This window comes from Diplotaxodon limnothrissa, linkage group LG3 (assembly GCF_057381915.1).
Source record: "Diplotaxodon limnothrissa isolate DT_005_m linkage group LG3, D_limnothrissa_male_GT1.1, whole genome shotgun sequence".
Classification (NCBI taxonomy): domain Eukaryota; kingdom Metazoa; phylum Chordata; class Actinopteri; order Cichliformes; family Cichlidae; genus Diplotaxodon; species Diplotaxodon limnothrissa.
The window spans coordinates 5,343,805-5,357,217 of NC_140598.1; the positions used below are offsets into that span (position 1 = coordinate 5,343,805).

A 13,413-nucleotide genomic window follows, 5' to 3' on the forward strand; every position below is an offset into this window, starting at 1 on the left:
ACACTCAGCTGAGCCTCTCTGCTAGTCGTTATTAGTTGGAGGGTTTTGCGTCACTTTCTCTCGGCTTGATAAAGGGCTGTATAGAAATCTCTGGTACGTAACACGTAACGTCATTTTTAGGGAGCGTCGCAGAGAAGTGAGGCTGTTTCTTTGTTTTTGTCGAGTTTTGATTGAAGACATGTTTCCAGTCCGTTTTTTACTCGTTTGTTTTTTCATTAATAACTTTACATTATCACAGAGAACAAGAAGGCGCTTTGTTTGTCACATTCACCTTATGTCTGTGAAGGTTCTCAGTCATCCAGGTCATCGTAGTCAAAGGAGCTTGCAAAGAAAAGCGTCTGGACTTCTTTAAGTTACTTGAAGACGTTTCACCTCTCATCCGAGAAGCTTCTTCAGTTCTAAGGTCAAATGGTGGAGAGTCCCAGATATAAACCTAGTGGGAGTGACCCCCCACAGAGGGACAAAGGACCCCCTGATGATCCTCTAATCACCTGAGCCAAGGTGTGAAACTGGGTGTGGGTCCCAATCAGCCAGAGTTTCGGGTGAGTTCATTGTGAAACCTGGCCCCACCTTATCATGTGAATTCCTGAGGTCAGATGGCCCAGGATGTGAGTGGGCGTTAAGGCGTCTGGGAAGGATCTCAAAACTGGATTATAGATGGCAGAGAGTTGGTGTCGTAAACCTCTGTTCAAAGATGGTCGCTCACAGTGGACATAGATGCTTCTTTCACTCCTCTTTCAAACCATCTGTCCTCTCTGTCCAAAATGTGAACATTAGCATCCTCGAAAGAGTGTCCTTTATCCTTAAGATGCAGATGGACTGCTGAGTCTTGTCCTGTGGAGGTGGCTCTTCTATGTTGTGCCATGCGCTTGTGAAGTGGCAGCCACTTGGCAGCCACAGTGATAAATGGCTGAGATGGCTGCAGCTGTACGTGTGAGGTACCTACATATTTCAAGATGAATTTGCAGAGATGTCATGTTTGGTGCTTACAGACATCACACTGCATTTTGTGATTTCGTAGCTATTGTTGTGATATTTCGGAGCTTCCCATGATCACCGTGACAGTCATTCATTTTAACATAACCTTTCTATTCCTTTCAGGGATCCTCATTTTTTTGGTACGAAAGATCAGCAGCTGTGTCGACAGGCAACAGGTAACGGCATGTTTTTCTGTTAGTACTGTAGACCTTGGTCTGGTGCTCTTTTTTAGTTTAACACAGTATTTTCATTTGCCGAAGTGTAAAAAGCTTGTTCCAGGAGAAACAAACTTTAGTGAGTTCTGCAAAATGATTCCCACCATTGCACACTCTGTCAGCCTCCAGTGTGCCCTTTTTTTGTCCTTTAACTGAAGAAAGTCGGTAGTCAGAACATATGAGATAAGTGAGATCCTCATTTTGCCTGCTTATTTCAAGATACAACATTTTCACAAACTGCTGTAGGATAACCTTGCTATTTGTCTTTTCCAACACTTCTACATTCATCCATATTTCCTTGTCTGCTTCTTTCCAGGTGAAAAGTACCTGAAATGGGTGAAAGATTTTGTTTCCAAAAACAAAAGCATGTGCGTTCACCTGAAGAAGCCAAGTGGTGCTGACCTGTGGATAGAAGAGCTTGAGAACACCAAATACAACGGGGATGATGATGATGAAGTTAACGCCTGGGGAAAATTCTACCTTCCCGAGATTGTAAAAATGCAGGTTATTGGTGTGGTAAAGGGCACCTCATGTCCATGTGACGAGCTTGTGCTGATGACGCGTGAGGACAAAAAGCTGTATGGCTATGACGGAGAGGAGCTGCATCTGGTGGCTTCCAGTTTCCTGGAACTATGTGACAAAACGATAGAGTATCCAGCATCCAAGCGCTACTACAATGGAGAGGCCTTCAAAGATATGGTGAGAAGTTAGACTGCTAAGAATAAGACTGGGGATGCCTAGTGTTAGAGATCAATCACCTGAGCTTTTCTTTGTATTGTTGTGTGTTCTGTTTAGACTGAGGAGGACTGGAAAAAAGTTAAGATGAGTGATGTGGGGAGGAAACTGCAGGAAGAACATAAAAAGCTGGTAAATGAAACCCAGTCAGCGTTCGTAAGCCTCATATCATAGGTGGGTATTGGAGCTGAGTATCATCACTGATTTCTAGAACCTGTTCAATTCCAATTCACAAGGTCCCAATTAGATTCCATTTAATTCTTACTCAGAGAGTCAGAAACATTATAATTCTGATCATTTATCAGTACTGACACTTGTGAAACTTCATCAGAGGTGTGAGCATCACAGCAGATGCTTTTGTGTCAAAGTAACTGAGGATAAAACACAAAACCATGAAGCAGATTTTCCTGGCCTAGCTTTTTACAGTAGATAACCTTAAAAATATTATTCTGCAGTAGAACAAAAGCAGACGAGAACCACGACTCAACAAATGTACATTGGCTGATGCTGCTGAAGTGATTCAGAGGTTTTAATAAGAGGTTTTAATAGAGACACAGCAGAGCATTTTGCAGTTTCACTTAATTTGAAAAAAATAAATAAAATTTGGTATTGAACAGCAGAAATGAGGCTGTCTTGTCGGAAGTCATTAAAAAAAATGGCTGTAAACAACGGTAGACTGCTTCATAACAAGCAAGCGAATAATGCCAAAAACAGAGATTTGAGATGGGAAACGGTGTTCTTAAAGTACACTGAGAGAGGCAGAGAGCTGTGCTGTGTTGTTTTTCTGTGTGTGTTTTAATGGTGGTGGAAGCAAACCAGCAAAAGTAAGAGGGAATTCATGACAATGTTTATGTCAAGCGAAATGTGTCTTCTTTTGCTGCTGGTTTGGTTAGAGAGAGACAAAACGTGCAGCTTCAGGATCTGAGCAGCTTTCAGCACCAACGGCATCACAGCTCAGACTTGGATTCAGGATTAAGCCCTTTATGTTTGACTGTAGTGATTGTAGCTCTGTCCTTGTTATTAATCGCTTTAGTCAAACACAGCTATTGTTTGCTGGGATGTGTATATACTTGACAGTTTGTATCTCACAGTTATCAAAGACACTGTGGATAATCATCAAGAGATTGTTGTTCTCTTAATAATGACCTATTTGATTGTTTGTTTTTTCTTCTTCTTACAGATTCTGGTATTTGGCCAAAAGAGAGCTTCACAATTCTTGGCTTCACCTGTGGTAGAAAAACGACTGAAGTTATGCAACACTCTCTAAAATTAAAGCTATGCAACGCTTTAACATGAATGGCGAAGGAGTGCATCTCTTTCACTGTCTCTTCCTGTCCTCTTCTCAGTCTCTGTTGTGGCACCTCTGCTATGTGTTATAGAAAGCACTTGGAATCATGTTCAATACAAAAACACCAAACTCGTGGGATTGCCCTAGCAAGCAGTTGGTAAAAACTAATTAAAACTGATATATATCAGCTTCACTTTCTAGCTGCAAAAGCACGTTTCTGCAAAAGCATGCAGTTTCCTGTCAGCACTTTTTGGCACAGAGTGTACTCAGAGTTAGGCCTTTCTTATATAAAGCAATATAATCAGCATATAAACATTTAAGATGATAAATTTAAAGCTCAACAGTAACTGCTATAAATATTATAACTACACATGTAGTGCTTTTGCTTAAGTAAATTATAGTTGGGATCATAATAAGAAAACATGTGTTTTTATTTTCTGTGTACCCTGGGTACAGACCAGTATAAAAATGGGATTCTTCCCAATAAATGCTGTCTGATAATGCTTCATATTGCATTAAACACTAGATATGTAAGCAAACAAACAAAAACCCATAGAAGCCAGTTTTAATTATTAAATGTGACAATTACATGGAGATGGAAAGTAAACATGCTTATACACGTCTCTGTGATTACAGAAAATCCACACAGATGCTGTCAGAGCAGAGAATCTTTGATTTATCAGAATGATGAATGCAAATGATTTCATGAAATCTCACTCTTGTTCTGGGTTGTAAAATTCACCTGTCCAGTTAAACCGAATCCTTTGCAACACGGTTCTAAGAACCCATCAACCTCATCCTCAGCTCTCTGCCTGTTGTCCTTTTCAGCTGAGTATTCATCCACATGTGTTTCAACTTCTCTCTCATTTTCAAGCAAATTGCTCAGGCTCTCAGCTTCAGCACAGTTACCATATGGCCACTCTCTGAGGTCTTCTGTGTTCAAGCCAAACAAATTCTTACATGATCTGCAAGGCTTCATTCTGGCACCATCACGGAGACAAAAAGCCTCACACCTGATATTTCCAGGTACTTCAATTGTTCCATCAAAGTAATCTTTCTGGACTGTGTTTGGATAATAGGTCATCACCGCACCAGATACATATTTATGCCATTTGCTAAGACAGGAGGCAGCAATCATAATTTTCCCAGCGTTAGGACCTTTGGTGGACATGGAGACTCCGCAGTACCTTTCTGATTTGTTGGTTTGGGATTTTTGAGAAATGCAGATGGTGGACGAGACGAAAGCTGTTTTTTTTATTATTCTCTTCTAAGTCCAAGTCTGTGAGGAGATCTTGCAGACTCTGCTTTATTTGCTCTTCATTCTCTGAGTTATTTTGCAGGACGATCTGAAAACAGTTACAGATCTGGTCAAAGTGTTGCACCTGATTATATAGTTGTTTTTCATAGAAAGTTGATCAACATGTTTGTTTCGCTGCTTGACTTATTTAACTATGCAGGACCATTGGATGCTTTTGGTTTAGACATTTTAAGATAGGGGGTGAAACATGTCACAAAAATCTATTTAATTTTAAATCAATAAGCAAAAATCCATCTTTGTTCTCACTAATTTATAATTAAATTTGCTAATTGACCTTTTTTTTTCTATTTTGCTATGCCGGGCTGTCAAAACACGCTGAATTTAGAGTCTTTGAGCTTAACAGATCCAGCAGCTACACAGTGACAGCATCATATACGCCTTGAAGACTGTAAGCATCTCCAATAATGAGTCTGTTAGACATTATTTAGAACTAACAAATTCTGAAGCAAGTCTCCAGCTCTCCTGCAGTCTCTGTGTTTGGTGGAGAAGTATAGCTAGAAGCATATGTTGAAGTATAAGGTACAGTATGGATTTTCTTTGGATTTCTCAGTAAAAAAGCACTTTGCATTATACTTTCCTAAAAACTGGAAGTTTGTCAGATTGACTGAAAATGTGAGAAGAGTTATCTTACCATGTCGAGCACACAGGAGAAGGGACTTCGCCTGGGAAGCTGAGTCGAATACAACTTTAAAGGCCTGGGATATCTTCTCATTAAAGAACCCAAAACAAAAGGATTAGGGAAGATTTCTTCTGGAGAAAAGGGGATGTTGTTGATTTTGCCCAGAAACAACATGCTGTGAAGGATCTGTTGAGTGAAAACATATTTGCTTATTGTTAGTAGTGATAAACAGGACTGTCTTAAAAGTGTCAAAGGTAACACACCTCATCCACCAAGTGTTGACTTCCCAGAGTCATGTAAGAGCCCCGAACCATCCTCTTGGTAATCTTGTAGGCATTAGTTTTGAACCTCCTTTGAGAAATTGTTGTCTTCTAAAATGATAATGATCGAGCAGTTAGGGATTTAAAAACACAGGAGATCTGATAACTTTGGCTACAGCAGAGTCTGCAGACATACCTATTTTGCTCTTGGTCGGCCTATTTTAAACATGAGAGACAACATAGTTAGTGAAATGTTGATAACATACAATGACTATCATTGGTGGCTGAAAAGATGCCAGGTAGTGATGGCCCGCTTGAAGCTGACGCTCCGGAGCGTGTGTCGAAAAAAACAACACACTGGTTCAGAAGCACTGTGTCGAGGCTTGCTTCGTTTGGCAAAAGTCACGTGACCAGTGACGTCCGAAGCTTCATTACGCACGTAACTGCTTCGGTACCTGATTCAAACGGATATAAGGAAGTGAATCATCCACGGGATTCGTGGAGTGTGTTGATGGTGACAGAGAGCGAAGAGGTGATCATTCCACTGACAGATATGGAGCCAGCGAGGAAGAGAGGACGTTATGGCGTGTGGGAATATTTTGAGTTGATTTTGCTCAATTCATTTTATCTGCCGAAGTGAAAAACTTGAAATGTCCAAAATCATGTTTTCATAATGTAAATATCATTACAGCATATGACTTCAGGAACACTTCCATGTGAATTAAAGCTGATGAAGACTACAAAAATGTATTTGACACTATACGTACATTACATTGCTACACAGTTTAGAAAATCATTTTGTTTATTGTTGTTAGGTGATAGTCTGCAGGACCCAGGAATACCTGCATATCTACCAGCTTGCAGTGTAGTTCCTGCACTCCACAGCCTCTTCTGTTCCATGCAAGTGGATTTTCTCCAGGGCAGGAGAAACTATTTCTAAGAAAAGAAACAGACTCAGCCAGCGCACAGTAACACTAATCCTCTTTTTAAATGTAAATAACAAAAGGGCTACCTTACATTGATCATGTTTTTACTTTGCAAGTTCTTGATTAGGGGTGGGTTTTGATTATCGCTTTTCTGATTACAATCCATGCTAAATTGAATAAAGTGATATTGATTCATTAAAATCCCGTGTCGATTTGTAAATTAACGTTATTATGCCTGAAACGCCAGCATCTCAGGTTAAACCTCACAACATGTCGTCAAACACCATGCAGCTAAAACAGTAACTGGGAGCAGGTTTACGGATTCTGCATACAAACGTGAACACAGAGCGCGGACCCGACGCGTCAGAGTCAGATTTTGATGTGTCGTCAGGTCCGCGCTGTGTTTGCCTCTTTTTTTTTCGCTGGCTTCTGCAGCTGCAGGTTTCATAACTCTCTGTTTACATCTCTAATTAAGTCTCACGTGTGTCAGCTTTCTTTTAATAGATACGAAATTATGGATATATACTGTTAAATGATCAGAATTGTAATATTTCTGACTGAGGCAAAACTTTCCAGATTCCAATCAAATCGGATCCTGTATCGAATCAAAATGATTCTACAAATCAGTGACGATGCAGCCGTACTCAGCTTCCTAAGCATTTTCCCTTTCCAGTTCACAATCAATCCCACCCCTAGGTCAAAAATATGTATAGGACAATTGGCCTAATCTAATATTTTGTATGAACCTGTCCAGCTGTCCAGTGATTAAACGACAAGTAGATGGAGGCAGGACTCCACAGCAGGGGCATACTCCATAATGTGCTGTGCATTCTCATATGTATATTATATATATTGCTCACTTATTGTATTTACCAACATCAAGGAGTTATGAGCAAAGAAAGGCCACCATAGTGCATGTTTAAATAGGGAAAGTTTATTGATCAAAATGTATTACGCAAATACGCATTACATTTTTTTCAGCCCCCCAATCGAGAAAACAAAACCAATTACATGTTCAAAGCAACGGAACGGTGGCCCAATATCAGAGAGAACTCCACTCTTGAGTGAGCAGTGATAATTGAGCAGTCCGTTTTATTTTGCAGATTCAAGCTGCTCTTCAAAATTTTCACCACCAGATGTCACCGGAGAGGACTGTGTTGAAAAGCTTCGAGTAATGAACCGTTTTTCAATACAAGCTTCAGTGCTTCGGAAAGCTTCATTTGGCCATCACTAGTGGGGGAGGTTCAGTTTGCCATGTTGCAACGAGCTTAGCTTCTGTCTGCTAGCTTGCGCTGCGCTCAGTGGATCTGTGCTCGACAGTGCAGCCTAGGCGGAGTAGTCGAACACAGATCCACTGAGCGCTCAACACAGACAGCATCGTCAGAAGGAAAGTTGATAAAATAAATTAAAAATTTTGTATTGTTCGATACACATGCGTACCGAACCGAAAGCACTGTATCGAACGGTTCAATATCGATACGAGTATCGTTGCACCCCTAATATATATACATATATATGTGTGTGTGTGTTTCTGTGGTTCAGCATTATGATGCTGAACCACATCATAATGAATAAATGGATAAATTTCCAAAATCCCGGAGCAATGCAAATTAGCCGGTGAGAGGTAAGGAGCTCTGTCATTGGTTAGACAGTCTTAGCTTTGCACCTATACCAAAGGCCATTCAGCCTCTGTGTTTACACTCTGCCTACACAGATGTTGGACATGAGACGACACAGGAAAAGGATTTTTGATGTGAGGTTTTTATTGAGATTTTATTTCTTTTTTTTCTGATTTGAAGTATTTATTAATGGAATAATAATTTATTTTCAAATACTGATTTATAAATATTTATTTTATTTTCAATTAAATTACTAGATAATAAATTACTTTTGTATTGAATAAATAAAATAACTTAAAAATGAATTTGTAAATTAATATTTTATCGCACAATTCATTGTTTAAGCAAAGAACTTTTTATTTCGATGCGCTGAATCTTCTGGTCCTCTGCACATAAGTGGATTTCCATTTAGACTTTATATAGACAACAACTCAAAGTGCTTTACAACAAGTCACATTCACCCATACGATCATCTAGTGCTGTACTTTAAACACTTTAAACACAAACACGGATACTGTGGGGAGAGGCCACAGAGGCACAGGGAGAAAACTCACACAGAAATCCAACAATTAAAGAGGAACCTTCTCGATGTAACACTACCATCCTGCAAGATGACCTGGTCCTGGGCCATCTTAATAAGCATGCTGTGCACAGTAGTTTCATATTCCTGCCAGAACAAACACCAGACAGTTTGTACACAAGGCTCAGATTCTCGCTTTGCCAGATACAGACAATAGTTTAAGATCCTAATGTCTCTGCACAGCTCTGTATGTACTGAAATATCCAACCTCAGATATTTCCTGCTCACTCTCTGCACCGCCTTAGACAACAAGTAGTTCATGCTATACATAGCATTGACTTTTCATTCCAGCCATGTGCACTCATCAGGGCATCAGTGCTGCCGTAGTAACCACACTAACACTTCCTTGCACCTGTTGAAATGGCCTCAGTCTGATCGTGCCCTGAACAAACTCACCTTTAACATCCCACACACGGACTAAATATGTGCGTGTCAATAACACGTGACAGGAGAACATGCTGGTTGTCTGTCATGGGGCTGAATTAGAAACAGAGCATGAACTACAGTTTGTCAGATTAAGACTGATCAGGTCCAACATCCGCTCCCAGCACTGATTTACACGTTTGGTGTCACATTGAAGGAAACGCCTACTGGCACAACCTGCATGTGTTAAACTGCTCCTGCGTGTAAACAGCGTGTCACTTACGGCTTTTTGCATCACAAGGACGCGCACTGGCGTCTCAGGGTGACTCAGATGTTTGCTGAATGAGGTGTAGACCGGACTAGGCGGGACTCATTTCACCAAAACACGAGCTTTTCCACCCACCAGTGTTTATCTGTGTGCTTATTTTAAAGAATTATTCCATCGTTATCAAATACGAAGCATTACACGCACGTCGCGCCGTTTCTGCTGAGTCAGACACCAGTGCTCCCGTGTGCTGATTCTCGGGTCCATCTTAAACTGGTGTGTTTGCGAATGAACTTCGGTAAAACGTTACAACGTTACCGGGCGCGCAGAGGGTCTCGGAGGCGTGTCGTACCTGTCGGGTGGTCGCGGGCTCCTCGTTCCCGGTGGGTGAAGGTGTTTCTCCTTCAAGCGATGCTGGGGTGACCGGAGAAGAAGCCATGTCCCCCCGACATCACCTCTCACTAAGCGCCGCTCCTACTGTGACTTTCCTCGGTGTCCTCCAGCGTGCAATACGCTGCCTGGCGCAGTTTGCACGGACGGTGGACCGGTTGCGTCGCTCGTTTCCTGCGCGATCAAAGTGAGTCTTCGGCTGCACAGTGCAGCCACTGTCCCTCCTCCGGCCGGCGGACTAGTCCAGGCGAGGCAGATGACGTTGTCCCGGGTCTCGCTCGCTCTCGCACATGCAGGACTTGGCCCAGTCTGTCTTCTTCTGCCTCACTCTGCGCTCTGCTTTTCACTTCATGTCTTTTTGTTTTGTAAGGTGGCTAACACGATCACTCCTCTTCTGCCTGCAGGACTCTGTGACTGCTCTGTGCTGTGGCAGCACACTCCAGCCTGATAGTTCATTTTACAGCTTTTGGCACTGCGACGCTCTCCTCGGCTCGACAGACACAATCTCACCATGTCGGCACAATATACTGAGTGCAATCCATAACATGATTTTATCTCACTGTAACTTTGAAATCGACCAAATGTTGCGTAAATGACGTGTCACGTGAGTTGAGCACACATGCACACCCCCTGTCCTCACAGCAGACATTCATCTTAGCCCCCCCCCCCCCCCCCCCCCCCCTTGTGTTTTGAGATCATTGCTGCAACAAAAGGTTGCCACAGATATTTCTACATGAAACGTACTGATTCAGTTGGCACATATTTAACTATGGTTGGATGAGACCTGCACTCTGTTTTAATATAATGTTGTTTTGTTTGAGTGGCTGAAATAAAGCTAATAAAATAAATGAATACTAAAATAAAGCTGAATCACATCACAGGAACGACACAGCCCTGTTCCTCCGGGCTGTCAATCTGTGAATCAGCAAACATGTATGATTTATTGTCATTCATTTGCTAAACAAACTTACCTCTGAACTTTGACCCTGACAATTCAATTTTATTTATATAGCGCCAAATCACAACAAAAGTCGCCTCAAGGCGCTTCATAGATACAGAGAAAAACCCAACAATCATATGACCCCCTATGAGCAGCACTTTGGCGACAGTGGGAAGGAAAAACTCCCTTTTAACAGGAAGAAACCTCCGACAGAACCAGGCTCAGGGAGGGGCAGGGCCATCTGCTGTGATTGGTTGGGGTGAGAGAAGAAAAACAGGATAAAGACATGCTGTGGAAGAGAGACAGAGGTTAATAACAGGTATGATTCAATGCAGAGAGGTCTGTTAACACAACAAGGGAGATCCAGGTTTCCCAGCTGACGAGCAGAGGGCAGCGGCTTCCACTCGTTTGAGCAGTTTGTTGCGTGACCTCCTGTCTCTCACTGAACTAAAATGCCTCCAAACAACAGCAAAATAGATGGCACTCACTCCAACGTCTTGCAGCAAAAACATTAAGTGATGGGAAGAACAGGTGATGGATGAGCTGCAGATGTAACCGGTGTGATTCTGCGCTGTGTCTGATTAAAAAGGTAAAAGAAAGAAAGACCTCCCAGTAAATAATTTGCCCACTCCAGCTCCTACGACCAAATACAAACAGTGGGGAAGAGGGTTAGTTCAACCCACCACAGCTCCCAAGCTAGCAAGGAGTATATATTCATGCTAGCATTTATGGCGCCTAAAACACATTTATGATACACACATACGACACACTTATAACATCTAACAAAAACAGGCTTAATAATGACAATAATCGAACTAAAATTGCAACCAGAAACATCCAGGTGGCTAAATATGCATTATATGTGTGTTTTAAAGTGTTGGAAAGAAATGACACCCACCTCTCCCACAGGGGGATTGTAGAAAAGGGGAGAGGCAAAAGGGGTACACTGTATTTATAGGATTGCACCGAAGAAGAAGAAAAGAACGAGGAGGGGCTCTAACTGATAATGAACACAACTACAGGCTTGGAGGTCCTAAAAGTCAGGTATAAAAGGAGCAGTTTGGGGGTTTAGAACACATTATAACAATGTGATTTATGACCCTGTTACACAGAGCCAGCAGAATGAGCTGCTGCCACCACCACAATCAATGGTGACGCCAATTTAGAAAGAGCCCCGGTTGATTCCACTCTTGCCAGATGCTGAATACACATCGTCTAAAAGTGTGTGCCATTGACCAAAGGAGGAGTGGGCTGTTCACACATGCCTGTGTTCTTATGGAGCAGTCTTTGAGGATGGCGAGTCCAGAGCTGGAGGTTTAGATCTAAGAGAGTGATCCAAAGTCAGGAGAGGATTACACCCAACCTTCAGAGATCTTCCTATAAGCCAGAACTGGAAGCAGAGCCACCTTTGGCTATGATATCTTTACTGGACCCAGTAAGTCCAGTCAAGGTCAAAAACGTGGTCAGTCCCCCATTTAGTGCCATAGATCTGAAACATAGTAAACAAAATGCTAGTAAAAAGTTACAAACATGTTCAAGTTACATGTCTACAACTCCACAACAGACATACTTTGCTACTGGTGCCAAACAGTACTGCAGTCTGTAGCTTTCCAGCCATCCTTTGAACGTCTTTGAGTTTAATGTAGCCAAAACTGGATTCAGTAATCAGTGTTTATTTACAGAAGCCGTAGAGTATGGCTGCCACATGTGAACATCAGTGACGGCTCATTTAAACTGTAGGAACGATTAACCCAACATCAGAAAAATACTTCATTTTACATTAATGTGACAAATTAACACTGCTGGGACTTTTCTGGTCCTACACTGTTCATGTCCAAGTCAACACATTGTAAGATTTACACGTGGAAGGTCATCTAAGCTGCTTATGTGGAGATTACCTTTCCTTTAACAACGACCAGTTTCTTCTTTTCAGTTTTCAGTTTTATTTGTCATATGCAAGTTAGCACAGGGTCAACATTGCAATGAAATGTGTTTGACGAGCAGCAGTCACTCGGCAGCTTGATACAGTAGGAGAAAATATAATAAAAGAAAATAATAAAGAAAATAGAAAAATAGTAAGGAGCAAATATTAGAGAGACATGGTAAAAGAGAAAAGATGACTAAATATATTTGTATCTATAAATATATGTACACTAGTGATTAAATAAGAAAATCTTGAAGAGAAATATGACGGGAGGGCAGATGGGACATTGCACAGGAATGAGCAGCAGAAAATTTCAGTATTGCACTTTTAAATATAAATATCAATGACAATAAAGTGGAGTGACCAGTGCAGATTAAACAGAGTACTTGTGAAGCTGCAGGTAGCTTCTGAGTGCTGTGTTGTGTGTGTTTAAGTGTTGTGGTTGAGGTGTCGTACGGCTTGGTGGTAGAAACAGTTTTTGAGTCTTGTAGTCCGAGCAGACAGACTCCTGTAACGATGGTAACAAGGAGAACAGCTGATGTGCTGGGTGGCTGTGGTCCTTGATGATGCTGTGTGCTTTATGGAGGCACCGCTGGAGATAAATGTCCTGAATGGCAGGAAGCCTCGTGCCAGTGATGTGCTCTGCTGCCTTCACCCTCTGTAGTGATTTACGGCTGCTGGCAGAGCAGCTTCGTACCAAACTGTGATGCAGCTCGTCAGCAAGCTCTCGACTGCACACCTGTAGAAATTTGAGGTGATGTTGGCGTTCATGCCAAACTTCCTCAGCCTCCTCAGGAAGTAAAGCCGCTGGCGAGCTTTCCTGATTGTTCTCACCTCAAACACATTATTTACCCATCCAGGTGGAACATGTAGCTGTGCTCGGTTTGACAGCTTTCATCCTGGCAGCAGCGTCAGCTGAAGCATACAAGGCACACATAGATGTCACTGAGCTGGAGCTCTGGGAGAGACGTCGCCACTTTCAGGCCTTTAAAC

At 41.9% G+C, this 13,413-nt stretch overlaps 1 protein-coding gene and 1 pseudogene across 1 annotated transcript in view; one reads left to right on the forward strand and one right to left on the reverse strand.

Annotated features, from left to right (window-relative positions):
* LOC146634319 (protein NLRC3-like) overlaps window positions 1–13,413 on the forward strand; it is a 580,191-nt gene that overhangs the window by 242,340 nt on the left and 324,438 nt on the right. The window lies entirely within an intron of this gene.
* On the reverse strand, window positions 3,930–9,605 carry LOC146634323 (uncharacterized; annotated as a pseudogene).